Raw genomic sequence first — 12,474 nt, forward strand, 5'->3', positions numbered from 1 at the left:
CTTGGAAATCTACCCGTCACGAATTGTCTTCTTGCACATAAATTGTTCATTTTTTCATGAACGTGTAAATAAGTTAAACTTCGTTATTGAATGAATGAAGTTTTAAAAAATTCTCAAATCATATTTGAATTTATAGTGTACAAAATGTAATTAAATCAATGTAACAGCATCATTAATATGTATATCCAGTATACAGATTACATAATACTATTAATATTATATTGCTTTGAACCATCGCAATAATTAAGTCTGATAGTATTTGACTTCTCTATTACAGACAAACTAAATAAAATTGTTTCAGTATTAAAATATTCTAATTCCACAGTTAAGAATATTTAAGAGCATTCATATATTTCAAAAATATCTATTAGAATATGTGGAATTGAAACGATATTAAAACGCGGAGTACAAGAAGACCTAGCCTAACTAAATGAAATGAAACAAGAAAAATGTTACTACTCATGGGTATGTATAATCATACCCATGGTCACTATGCTTGCCAAGCACGTATACAACTAGTAGCCCGTGTCGATTCGGACCATTCGTCCTACGACATGATTGGGCACCAGAGGAACCATAAAACATGCGACTCACCGTTCGCAGATATACTCTTCTTCCGACAATCAAGTAGGAGGATGGACAACACCAGGTAGGAGGCTGCCTTGTAGGAGAATACTGAAGTCGTGAAGAAATTCATCTGTAACAGAAAAAGAAAAATTACGGTTAATTTTGAAAATTATAAATTTTTATTCTAATAAAATTATATATGAAATTGAATTTTATAAAATATTAGCAATTAAAAAGAAATCTCAATTATCAAGGGTTGAAATTGTAAATTATTCTATTTTAATAAAAAGCAATTAAGTAACGTACCAAGACGGAAGTCGTGAAGAAAGCCATCATCAGGATATCCAGGAACTCGGCAATCAAAAAATTCATCTGTAACAAAACAAAAAAGAATTACGGTTAATTTTGCAAATTATCAATTTTTATTCTAATAAAATTATATATGAAATTGAATTTTATAAAATATTAGCAATAGCAATTAAGAACTTTCAATTATCAAGTATTGAAATTGTAAATTATTCTATTTCAATTAAAATTAATTAAATAAAGTAATAAGATACTTACACTCTTTCCTTATGGAGCAACGCCCAAAACTCCTCTTCAGTGGTGCTTTGACTCTAATCCCGAATATATCGAGCAATTAAAAAAAAATTAAAAATAAAAATAGTAACGCGACCGTGAATAATTTCCGGCGAACAATTGTAAAGACTCTACTTTCACGATGGAAAAAGGAAAATCAGAGCCGCGATGCTCTAGAAAATATTTTATTATACGCAGTAAACACTGACTCTACTTTCGCGTGATTCCTAACTGTACAAGCGCAACTCTATTCAGGGCCAGTTCACCCTTGAAAAAATCAAAACATTGGAAATATGTACGTACAAACACTGACTCTACCGACCGCATTGCGCGCGGCCACAACAATTCCTGAAAGAAAAACTTAGTGAACAGGAATGGGCTGGGTGGAAATATACAAAACAACATTCTTCTTATTGAACATTCGTAACGGAAATACTGTTATTAATGACTTGTATATGAAAATATCTATGTTCGTGAAATATATTGGACGAGCACAAATATTGTTAAAGCTGAATATTGATCCTAGATTGAAATGAAATGTTTTGAATAATTGTTGATAATTATTTCAATGAATATTAGATCGATAGAAAATCATTTTGTAATAAAGATAATAGACTATTGTATTAAAGCAGAGGATTTTTGTTGTTAAGATTGTAAGCATATTACAAATTATTGGAAATTCTGTTACGGCATGATTTATAAATTATCTAATTCTTTTCAATAAGTAAAGTCCAATAATTAATCATGCTTAAACAGCATGTGATTTAATAACGTGATTCTGTTTTAATTTAAACTTGCATCAAAAGCTGTATATTATAATATAATTACTATGATTTAATAAAAACAAATTGTTTAAAATAATGAAAATATAATTAAATAATTGTTGAAGAAAAGCAATCATCTGCAGTAGAATACACGTTGTTTCAATTTTGTTCTAATTTAAAACACACGTATTAAATTATTAGTTGAAATTATTTAATAAAATGAAAAATTAATTATTCTTTTTCTATTAATTGATCAAAAGAAAATTTCTTTAATCTTTTTTTCCTTGACCTTGATACCAATTAATTATCAAACATGCTTACACTTAACAACGATTCAAAAAAAGCATTAATAATTGATTATAATAAATTAAAACGTTACCAATTATATTATATACCCTTTACAAAATTATATTTCGAACCAATATCAATGGCGTCGTATCCCATGGCGCCTTTTTGAAGTCAAATAAATATCTGTAACAAATAAAAAATAAAAATTTATGCAAATTAAATTTAACCAACAAATAAACAAACGATCGAAGTCGATAATTTATGCAAATTATTTAAATAAATAGACTATGCGTACTTTTGTATTGCTTATGCGGGAGCGCGACCTAAACTCGTCTTCTCACTTCGACGCTCGAGAGAGCAATGGCGAGACCTTCCTTCCCATCGTAGACCGGTCGGCACTTCGACAACACTCGGCAATGTTCGGTATATTCTGCTATTGGCCGATACCTAAGCAAGTACACGAACAGGTCTAAACAGGAATAATATTACGATGCTCAAGAAAGAACGTTATTAAATTAAAAACAGCAAATTGTGTAAAACAGCACTAAAAACATTCAATAATGGTTAGGAACTTAACGATATAAAAGAGAAAATAATTCAGATTCTGCTGTTCCACTCTTATTACGCATTCGTGGCGAGAGCAAAAATTTTCAACTCGCGTATTTTTGAAGAAAACGCCGAATTAATGTTAAAGATTAAGAATTCAGACTTCACTTCGATGTTTCTTTCTGTTTTTTGTGCTGTTAACACCCGATCGGCAATTTAATTTAATATTTGAAGATAATTTAATCTTACTTGTTGCAGACACGTGCCAAACGGACGAAGCTTCGATGAGGACTGTTGCACTCCACCACACTCCGCGCCACACACCATTCAACAATGAATCTGATTGGTTTAAATATGAGGACGCCATAATGGAACGACCAATCACAGGCATTGGTAGAAACTTCGAATTGCTTTGAAACTTTAACATTAAAAGAACGGAAAGATTCGTTGAAAATTATCAACACCATATTGAAATAAGGTCAAGATTACCTTTTTCACTTTAAAGCACCAAAATAAGAAAAAAGATAGAAAAATACATAGGATATTAATGGTATTTAATAAATTATCACCATAAAAGCAGAATAAAAGTGAAATATGTTATTTTAATTCGTGTAGGTATCAACAAAATAGGGTATAAATTTTCAGCTTACGCATTTCTGAAGACAATGTGGAAATGATGTCAGAAGTCATGACTCCGGTCTTCTCTTCAACTTTGTCTTGTATTTTTTGTAACTTTGATATCTGATACACTTATCATTATGGTCTCAATATTATTATGGTCTCTGTTTGGACATACTGCCCACTTTGGACATTTTTATGTTTTATGCTAAAAAAAGTAGTCTTAACTTTAGCTCAATATGACGTTGATAACCTTCTATACTTGTTAGCTAGAAATCCAAATATCTCATTTATTCTAACCAATATTTAAGCTTTTGTATTTGTTGATTATTGATGATCTCAATTCAAAATTATACAATGAATAACATGTATAATAACATAATAATCATGGAAATTTGATTAATATTAATGATTTAAAAAAAATTATTAAAAAATTCTTTTAAGTATGAGTAGTTTTTTTTGAAATATTAATTAGTTGATTACACATGATGTATCATTGAAACACATGTTTGCAAAAATATGTACTCTTATTTTACAGAATTATATTTGGATAAGAAATAAAACACTATTAAATGAATCCTTGCCAATGTAAATGCAGTGTTGTTGCTTTAATAATTAAAAAAAAGCAGCATTTTAGGCAAAAAAAGTTTCCTGTGTTACACAGCCAAACAAAATCAAAATAATCACTCATTTGTTCATATCGATTGAGAGCATTTGATAAAATAACATACAGTTTTCTATTGTACATTAAGCAGATAATACAAGAGTATATCAAGCTTTCCTATCTTCCTCTAAATCTATGTTATATTTAATACAATAGTATTAATACCATAGTATTAAATATAAGTTTGATACTAGAGAGAAACATGGTAAGACAATGTTATATTTTGTTGATTAATTGTAAGGAGAAGCTTCTTCCATTTGCTATTTGTGTACACAGAGTGTTGTTAATTTTGATTTAACCTTCATCTTCCTACAAGAATCGTATCATTTTTAATCAAACCATGTTTTTTGATCTGCTTTTTTTATGCATTATTATCCCTAATCAACAGATCTGTTTGCTTCTACTTTTATTTTTGCAATTATATTGTTATAGAAAGTATTCATTGGTACTTTAGTCGCTGTTACTGAGGTTGCTAACATGTTTAGATATTCATTAGATTTTATGTTATTCCAAATGAGTCTTCCATTCACTATCTCAACTTCATCTTCTGCGTTGTCCTTCACTTTATTGATTTTCCATTTGATTTTTATTGATAAATGAAATTTTCATTAATCTTATTTAAATACCTGCTTTTTCTTGAAACGTGATTATATCTATCTAGTATTATCAAGTCAATTTATTCCATTGTTTGCCATAGCATCTTCCTGTACAATTTAGTACAACATCTTCTGCTTTTCTGTTGTGTTACATTTGTTTTTTCTTTTACTATTTCTTCTATACTTGATTGTGGTTATCGATTTGTGAGCTAAAATCCCCACTCACTATTATGGGGATTGAATTCTTCTTTATCTTCGATCAGTATTTCCCACAATGTTTTCACTACCTGGTGAGAATTCTATGCTTTTTTGATTGATTATAATTTTTCTACATAATTTTTGTGCATACATTGCACATAAGTGTCAAAATTTATATCTGAAATAATATATTCTTAAATATTTCTTATCAAAATCACACCATAGGAAAGTGTTATTAAAGTAATATTTCCCTTTATTTATTACATAATTACAATAATACAAAATATAATACAAGACGGGTGTTGCTAAAAAAAGTACATTATTCGATTTTTTCGTTGATATTTATTGTATGAACGTTTCCATTACGATTAGTATTACAGTTTCGAAACTTCTACCAATGGCTGTGGTTGGTCGCGGCATGTTGGCGTCCTCTCATTTCGACCAATCAGGCACGTCGTTGTGTGAGCGAATGCTTTGATTTGTGACGCAGTGCAGCATTTCTCTTCGAAACTTCGTCCGTTATGCACGTGTCTGCAACAGGTAAGATTAAATTATCTTCAAACATTAAATTAAATTGTCTTTTAGGTGTTGAAAATACAAAAAAGAGAAAGAATAGCCGAAAAGAAGTCTAGCTCTTTGTTTTTTGACATTAATTCGACATTATCTTCAAAAATACGCGAAGTAAAACTTTTTGCTCTTGCCGTGAATTGACTGTGAAGTTGGAAGAACAGAATCTGAATTATTTTCCCTTTATATCAATAATTTCTTTAACATTATTGCATTTTTTCATGTTTTCAATACATATTTCTCATAATTTACTGTTATAAATCGTGATACTTGATTTTACAGTTTTTGACTATTCTGCCGATATAGATACGAATTAAAAAAATATTTCCTTCATTTATTCTGCTTTTATATCGACAATTTCTTAAATCCCGTCAATATCTTATATTTTTCTACTTTGTTTCTTATATTTTGGAGTTTAAAGTTGAGAAAAGTAATCTTGATTTTATTTCAACATGGCGTCGATAATCTTCGATACTTTATAGCGGGAAATTCAAATGTCTCACTTATTCCAGCCATTGTTCAAGCTTTCGTATTTGTTGATTATCACATTCTCACAATTCAGAATTAACTTTTATACGGTGATAGACACGTTTAATAATATAATAGGCATGCAAATTTGATTAATGTTAAAGAATTACAAAATATTTATTCAAAAATTTATGTTTTGTGGATATGGACATTTTTTGAAATATTAATTGGTTGAATATACCTGATGTACCACTGATATATGCATATATGTGAAAAAATGTGTTTTCTTTTGTTGCAGAGGTACATTCGAATAAAACATCAAAAGCTTGATATGGAACCATTAAATGAATCTTCGTCAAATTAAAGGTAAGTTTTATTATTAAGTAGTTGCAGTAAATTATTATGGTAAATTTAAAATGGCACAAATGTAATATTATTGTTCTTTTAATTACCGAATTATCAATCAGTGCCTGTATGTCAACACCCTACCTACTACATCAATCTACTTAGGAGACCATCCGCCGGGTGCTTTCTTCCAGCTACTTTTCAACAGCCACTCACCAGTTCGGTGAGTCCCAAGAGTTACCAATTTTATTCTTATTTTAAGTGAGCATAGTGACCCATGAGTGGATGTATACTCATGGAAATATATTACATATTTTTCATATCTTTTCTCATTTTTATATTGTTGTATTTCTTAGTTCAGGCTAGGGTCTTCTTGTCTCTTTTTAAAAAATAGTTTGTAGAATAGAAGTCGGATGACCCTCCGATTTCACAAATAAAATACAACTTTTAAAATATTTTTTTAATTAAAAGATACTTAAATTTTAATAATGTATACAAAATTTGTATATTTTATATGCAGTAAATATTACGTACATTTGCTACAATACATTGATTATACTATAATATTTCAATGCAGTATATTATTATATTGTTGATTTAAATATGTTTTATGAACAAGAAGACATTTCGCGACGGTTAGATTCTAACGTCAAAGTAACATTTTCAAATGTACATTTGATGTAACTTAGACAATTTACTTCGACATGCAATCAACCGAGGATGTATTACATGTATATTAATTATTAAATTGCATTTCCAACCATTTAACAGATATTTCAAGTTTTTGCTTAAAGTAGAGTGATTTTTTTTTACACATTTTTTTTCTTTAGCTATGATTAAATACAATTTAATTATTTTAATAAAATTATTTTACTTATTATTTCATTCAATTCCAACTTTTTATTCTAATTTTTAATAATCGGAGTCTTGTATTACAAATAGAATAATTTTTTAATGTTTTATTCTTCTAATCAATTTCAATCTCATCAGTTCAAAGAAAACATAGTTCCAACGTAAGAATGTTTTGCATAATAATTTATTTTCAAATTTAAAATGTTCATTAGCCCGTTAGCTTTACTATGTATTAATCTATCATTTTAGCTTAGGATTTTCAGCTTCACACGGTAGGTGTATTATTTCTTTGCCCGTATTCATTACTTATTAGCCTGAGCTCATCAACGAACCCAGGTGTGCGTTGTTGGGTAAGGGCGGTGGGTACGGTTTTAGAATTAAGGAATATTACAGCGATTGACAAACGTATTAGCGTATCGTGGACGATGTACGTTTCACATGTGTGTGTGTGTGTTTAAATTAGTGGAATGTACGTCGATTTTATTATTCAACTAAAATAGTTTATATAAATACATACAGAATAAATGTTACATATCTAATCAATATTTTCCATATTACATACTGTATGTATAATATCATACAATCATATTACATTGAATGGATACTTGTTTGAGAATATTTCATGTATAAAAATCATAATAATATTTTACAATATATGAAGAAAATATACCATTTGAATACCATATTCTTTTTTTAAATCAATGAAATACTAATTATTACTGTACTTAGTTTTATAAAGAACAGAATGACTCAAAGTCAGCATTACAGCATAAATAATTTTACATTCCAATAAGAGTTTTATATGACACAATACATTAATATTATATTAATAATAACGCAATATACGCTACGTTGTCAGTCGATTACAGCAAATGGTACGTACATAAAGTATAAATGTGTGTGTTACAAGCTTGGGTGACGGAGGCGTCCCGGGACGTTCTCTCTAGGGTAGGCTTGCACCCGGGTGTTGTGTGAGTACCGTGGAGTGTGTGTGTTGGAATGAATGAATTTTGCTTTTTTAAATATAGGGATAGGCAGGCAGGTAGCTTACTTCTGGTGTGTGTGATTTAGATGTAAGTAGGAAGGGCCAGGAAAGCAGACCGATCACATTTCTCTTTCGGGTAGGCTTATAGGTCCGGTGAAAGGTCTGCACCTGGGTTAGTATAACTGGAATCAATTACTTTTGAGTTAATTGATTTTGATTAAATCTTGGTCTATACCTAGTATGTAAGCTCGCCCGCGGCTCTAGGCCCGGACGAAAAAGGACTACTTCAATGAAATCCGCTCAAAAATTCCTTTTTTTTGTTGCATGCTTCGGACAGCTATTCTATTTAATAGTTGGTCGTTGTGTGTGACACTCATTTTCAATATATTTCTCATTTTTATGGAATCTTTGAGCTGATTCATTGAGTAGTCGAAGAAATAAGATCGTCGTGGGACATCGTGGGACATCATCGCACATCATCAAAGGATGTTTTTCCATCTTTTTATGGAAAATCATCCTTAAATTCTGGTCTAAGTAGATATTAATATCTTTTTCACTACATTTTACAGTCACTATGCTCACTAGATGTCTGTTGTCAATTTAACATGTTCAGTAATAGTATTTAATTAGGAATTCGTCCATCATAGATTATTTCTTTTCTTATATTATGAAATGACATAAAACAAAGCAATATTACTATAGACTATGCATATTATTATATTATATTATTTTATAGATTTTTTGTCAGACTCTGAATTGCAGGTGTTTTAAAACATATGATACAAAATATTATGATAGATATATGTGACTCTGGTAGCGAACATGTTAAATTACAAATTATATCACATTTTGTCTACAAATGACGTCATCAATTATAACTACGTCATTGTGAATTGACATTATATGTTGTTTTCCATTTAAATTCAATTAATTAATTTAAATCAAATTGATTGCTTCGTTAACAAGTAAAGTCACGCGTTTCTTTTTTTTTCAATTAATTTTTATCGTTATCCTTTTTATCATTTTTTATTAGCTTCCTTTTTACTTAATTCTTAAAATTATTGCATTCGGGTAAATCTTAACAATAACAAAACAAAATGTAGCTACATGGACGACTAATTTCTTATAACAACCCAACCCTGATCATTTCTTGTACATCAATAAAAAAAATGATATTATCTAAAAACAATAAAAAAATTCAGTTTATCGTATTTTATCGGTATTGTATTGTACATTTGTATTGTATCATTTGTGTTGTATTTGTTATCGTCTCGAATCACCCCCTATGGGCTGGGGGAAGTAGAGTACGCCCATAGTATCCCTGCTTGTCGTAAAAGGCGACTAAAAGGACGCGTCTGTGCCACCGTTAGTCAATTTTAATTTCATATTTCTAATTTTGATCAAGGCATTCGAACTGTTTTGCGAAAATTTGCAGTTGCGGTACCGCTGAAATTTCATAACGATCGTATGTCACACTTACCGTGTGTGATGACGAGATTCCGAAACAGAGAGCCAACGGGTCGCGGCCGGAAATTGATAAGGCTCGCGTGATTTATTCGCGAATGTCGACGATGGACAAATTATATTCGCGGTTATGATTGCGATCGTCTATAGCGATATTTAATGACAATCATGTTCCACGCTTACCGAGTGTGGTGATGATAATTTGTAATTAGAGAGCCAACGCGTCGTGTCGGGAAATTGATATGTCTCACGCGGTTTTCAGCACTGAGATTTCATTATTCGGGTTCCATCGGTATTTGTTATTGAAGACGGTGGCACATTCGCAATCGTTAGGTTAGGTTGCACGGTGCAGAAGAAAATTAGAGTTTGCAACGAAAAGAAGGACGATGTGGAAGAGAAGAGAATGCTCTAGGTTCTAGATCAGCGAAGGAGACCCAGAAGAAAAGAAAAACGCTACAGAATAGTCGGAAAGACTGAAGAAGAAAAGAGATTGTCCCAGAAGAGGAAAGAGCAGGATGTCCCAAGAAGAAGAGGAAGCGGCAAAGCAGAAAAAAGGCAGCGGCTTCAGAAGAGAAGAGGTAGAGATAGAAGACAAACGGAGAAGACAGAAGTGGATTGACAGTTAGGACGCTGCAGTAGAGAAGAGTACGCTTTGAAAGAGTGAAGCAGGAGACAGAGAAGAAGAAAAATGCTACAATATGGAAGAGAACACGGCAGAAGAGGGTAGAAGAGGAGAAGCTTCATAGGAGAAGAGAAGGTGGCAAAACAGAAAAAGGCGGCGGCTTCAGAAGAGAAGAGGTGAAGATAGCAGACAACGGAGAAGACAGAAGTGGTTAGGACGCTGCTGTAGAGAAGAGTACGCTCTGAAAGATTGAAGCAGGAGACAGAGAAGAAGAAAAATGCTACAATATGGAAGAGAACACGGCTGAAGAAGGTAGAAGAGGAGAAGCTTCATAGGAGAAGAGAAGGTGGCAAAGCAAAAAAAAGGCGGCGGCTTCAGAAGAGAAGAGGTGAAGATAGCAGACAAACGGAGAAGGCAGAAGTGGTTAGGACGCTGCAGTAGAGAAGAGGACGCTCTGAAAGAGTGAAGCAGGAGACAGAGAAGAAAAATGCTGCAATATGGAAGAGAACACGGCAAAAGAGGAAAGAAGAGGAAAGAAGAGGAGAAGCTTCATAGGAGAAGAGAAAGTGGCAAAGCAGAAAAAAGGCGACGGCTTGAGAAGAAAAGAGGTGAAGATGGAAGACAAACGGAGAAAACAGACGTGGTTAGGACGCTGCAGGAGAGGAGAGTACGCTCTGAAAGAGTAAAGCAGGAGATAGAGAAGAAGAAAAATGCTACAATATGGAAGAGAACACGGCAGAAGAGGGAAGAAAAGGTGAAGTTTTATAGGAGAAGAGAAGGCGGTGAAACAGAAGTAAAGCAAAAATTTGAAAAGTAAGGGGAAGAAAAATGAAAGAAGAGACGAGGAGGGACGCTATAGAAGAATAGAGAAGGCAGCAATGGAAGCACCGGAAGCAGTAGCGGATTCACCGGACGTAACAGCGGCAGCTAGAGGAATAGGATAAGCTGTAAAAATGCTACAGCTGTAAAGGAGGCATAGGACGCAGCAGCGAAGATAGTCGATGGCAGGTTATAGTCTTTAATGGAGATTTATTTTTGAGATCTGTTTTAGGGTCAGCGAAGGAAGCGGGGATATTGCAGAATATAAGTGGACGCTACAGAACGGAAGAGGAAGCTGCGGAACAACAGAGGAGGCTGCAGAACAGAAGCGAATGCAGCTGAAGAGAACGTAGCAGAACAAGTGGACGTTGCAGAATCATCAATGGCAGCACAGGAGACAGTGGCAGTGGCATAAAAAAGAAGTATCTATTTCAATTTTATTTCAGTTTTTTTATTTTTCTCCTTTTTTAATACTTATTTGTGTGTGTTTCAGGAGTTCAGATGTATGGTATTTCCGCATATTATTAACATATATATGTGCGTGTGTTTGTTTCAGATTAGAAAAATTTCGGACGCGGATGATCGTGTACACGAAGAGTTTATTGGTTCTTGTTTTGCTCTTGTTTTTCTTGTCTCTTGTATTGTCTTTGTCGTTTCGTTTGGTGGTGTTGCATTCGTTATTGGCTGTGCCAAGAAAGTATTGTTGAATAACAACGTTGGAATCATTTCTTAGTTTCTAGTTAGGGAGGATTTAAACTGTAAAGAACAATGGTATGTACGAAATTCTGAAATGGATAAAAGTGCATTATTATTGCACTGAGGTTATATCTTAGCTTGTTATGTAGGTAGGTTGCAATGTGGAAACGATTGTTGAAAATGGTTTAGCTTCTAGTTAGGGAGGATTCAATGTACATTGAATGAAGGTTCGGAATTATTGATTTGTATCTTTAGCTTTTTAGTTAGGTAGGTTCGGTCACGTGACTGGAATATATGGTTCATTTTCTCTGAATTTGAAGGTAAAATGTTAATCATCGATGGATTTGTTCTGATTTTCTCACCGATGGGATTTGTGTGTTGTTTCCATTATGGATACTTTTTATCAGTATCATAATGGTTTTGCATATTGTTTCTATTATGGGATCCTTTTATCAGTACCATAATAGTTTTGTATGTTTTCAAGATTCATGCTGAGGTCTGTTCAAAATTAGTACCGTTTCCGGGTAGGCTAGCTGATATATCCATTTGTGTAACATTTACAGAACGTACATGGGTCGTACGTTGTGTAACTGTACAACAAATGGAATAATACTGAAAAAATGTATTATAGTACATTTGGTTGTATTATAGTATATTCTTTTATTTGCAAAAGGAAGGGCGGATGGGTGCGGATCGGGCGGGTCTTCAGTCGCGGCAACCTCCACGTGGTGAGACCTGGGCAATCATATTGATCATAATGTAATTACTAATCATTTATAGACGTTTAGTTATTCGTGGCTTTATATGTAAGCAAGGTATCATCGTATAATTTATTA

The 12,474-nt window shown here is 32.4% G+C and overlaps 2 long non-coding RNA genes across 2 annotated transcripts; both read right to left on the reverse strand.

Moving 5' to 3' along the window:
• Positions 1-616: 616 nt before the first annotated feature.
• On the reverse strand, positions 617-1,616 carry LOC117606972 (uncharacterized). Its single transcript, XR_004582109.2, has 3 exons — positions 1,132-1,616; positions 874-939; positions 617-697 (listed from the first exon to the last, which is right to left on the reverse strand). It is a non-coding gene; the product is annotated as an uncharacterized LOC117606972 (long non-coding RNA).
• A 1,517-nt stretch (positions 1,617-3,133) lies between these two features.
• LOC143306037 (uncharacterized) lies at positions 3,134-4,815 on the reverse strand. Its single transcript, XR_013063355.1, has 3 exons — positions 4,653-4,815; positions 3,395-3,570; positions 3,134-3,162 (listed from the first exon to the last, which is right to left on the reverse strand). It is a non-coding gene; the product is annotated as an uncharacterized LOC143306037 (long non-coding RNA).
• Between the last annotated feature and the right edge of the window lie 7,659 nt (positions 4,816-12,474).

This window comes from Osmia lignaria, chromosome 2 (assembly GCF_051020975.1).
Source record: "Osmia lignaria lignaria isolate PbOS001 chromosome 2, iyOsmLign1, whole genome shotgun sequence".
Lineage (NCBI taxonomy): Eukaryota > Metazoa > Arthropoda > Insecta > Hymenoptera > Megachilidae > Osmia > Osmia lignaria.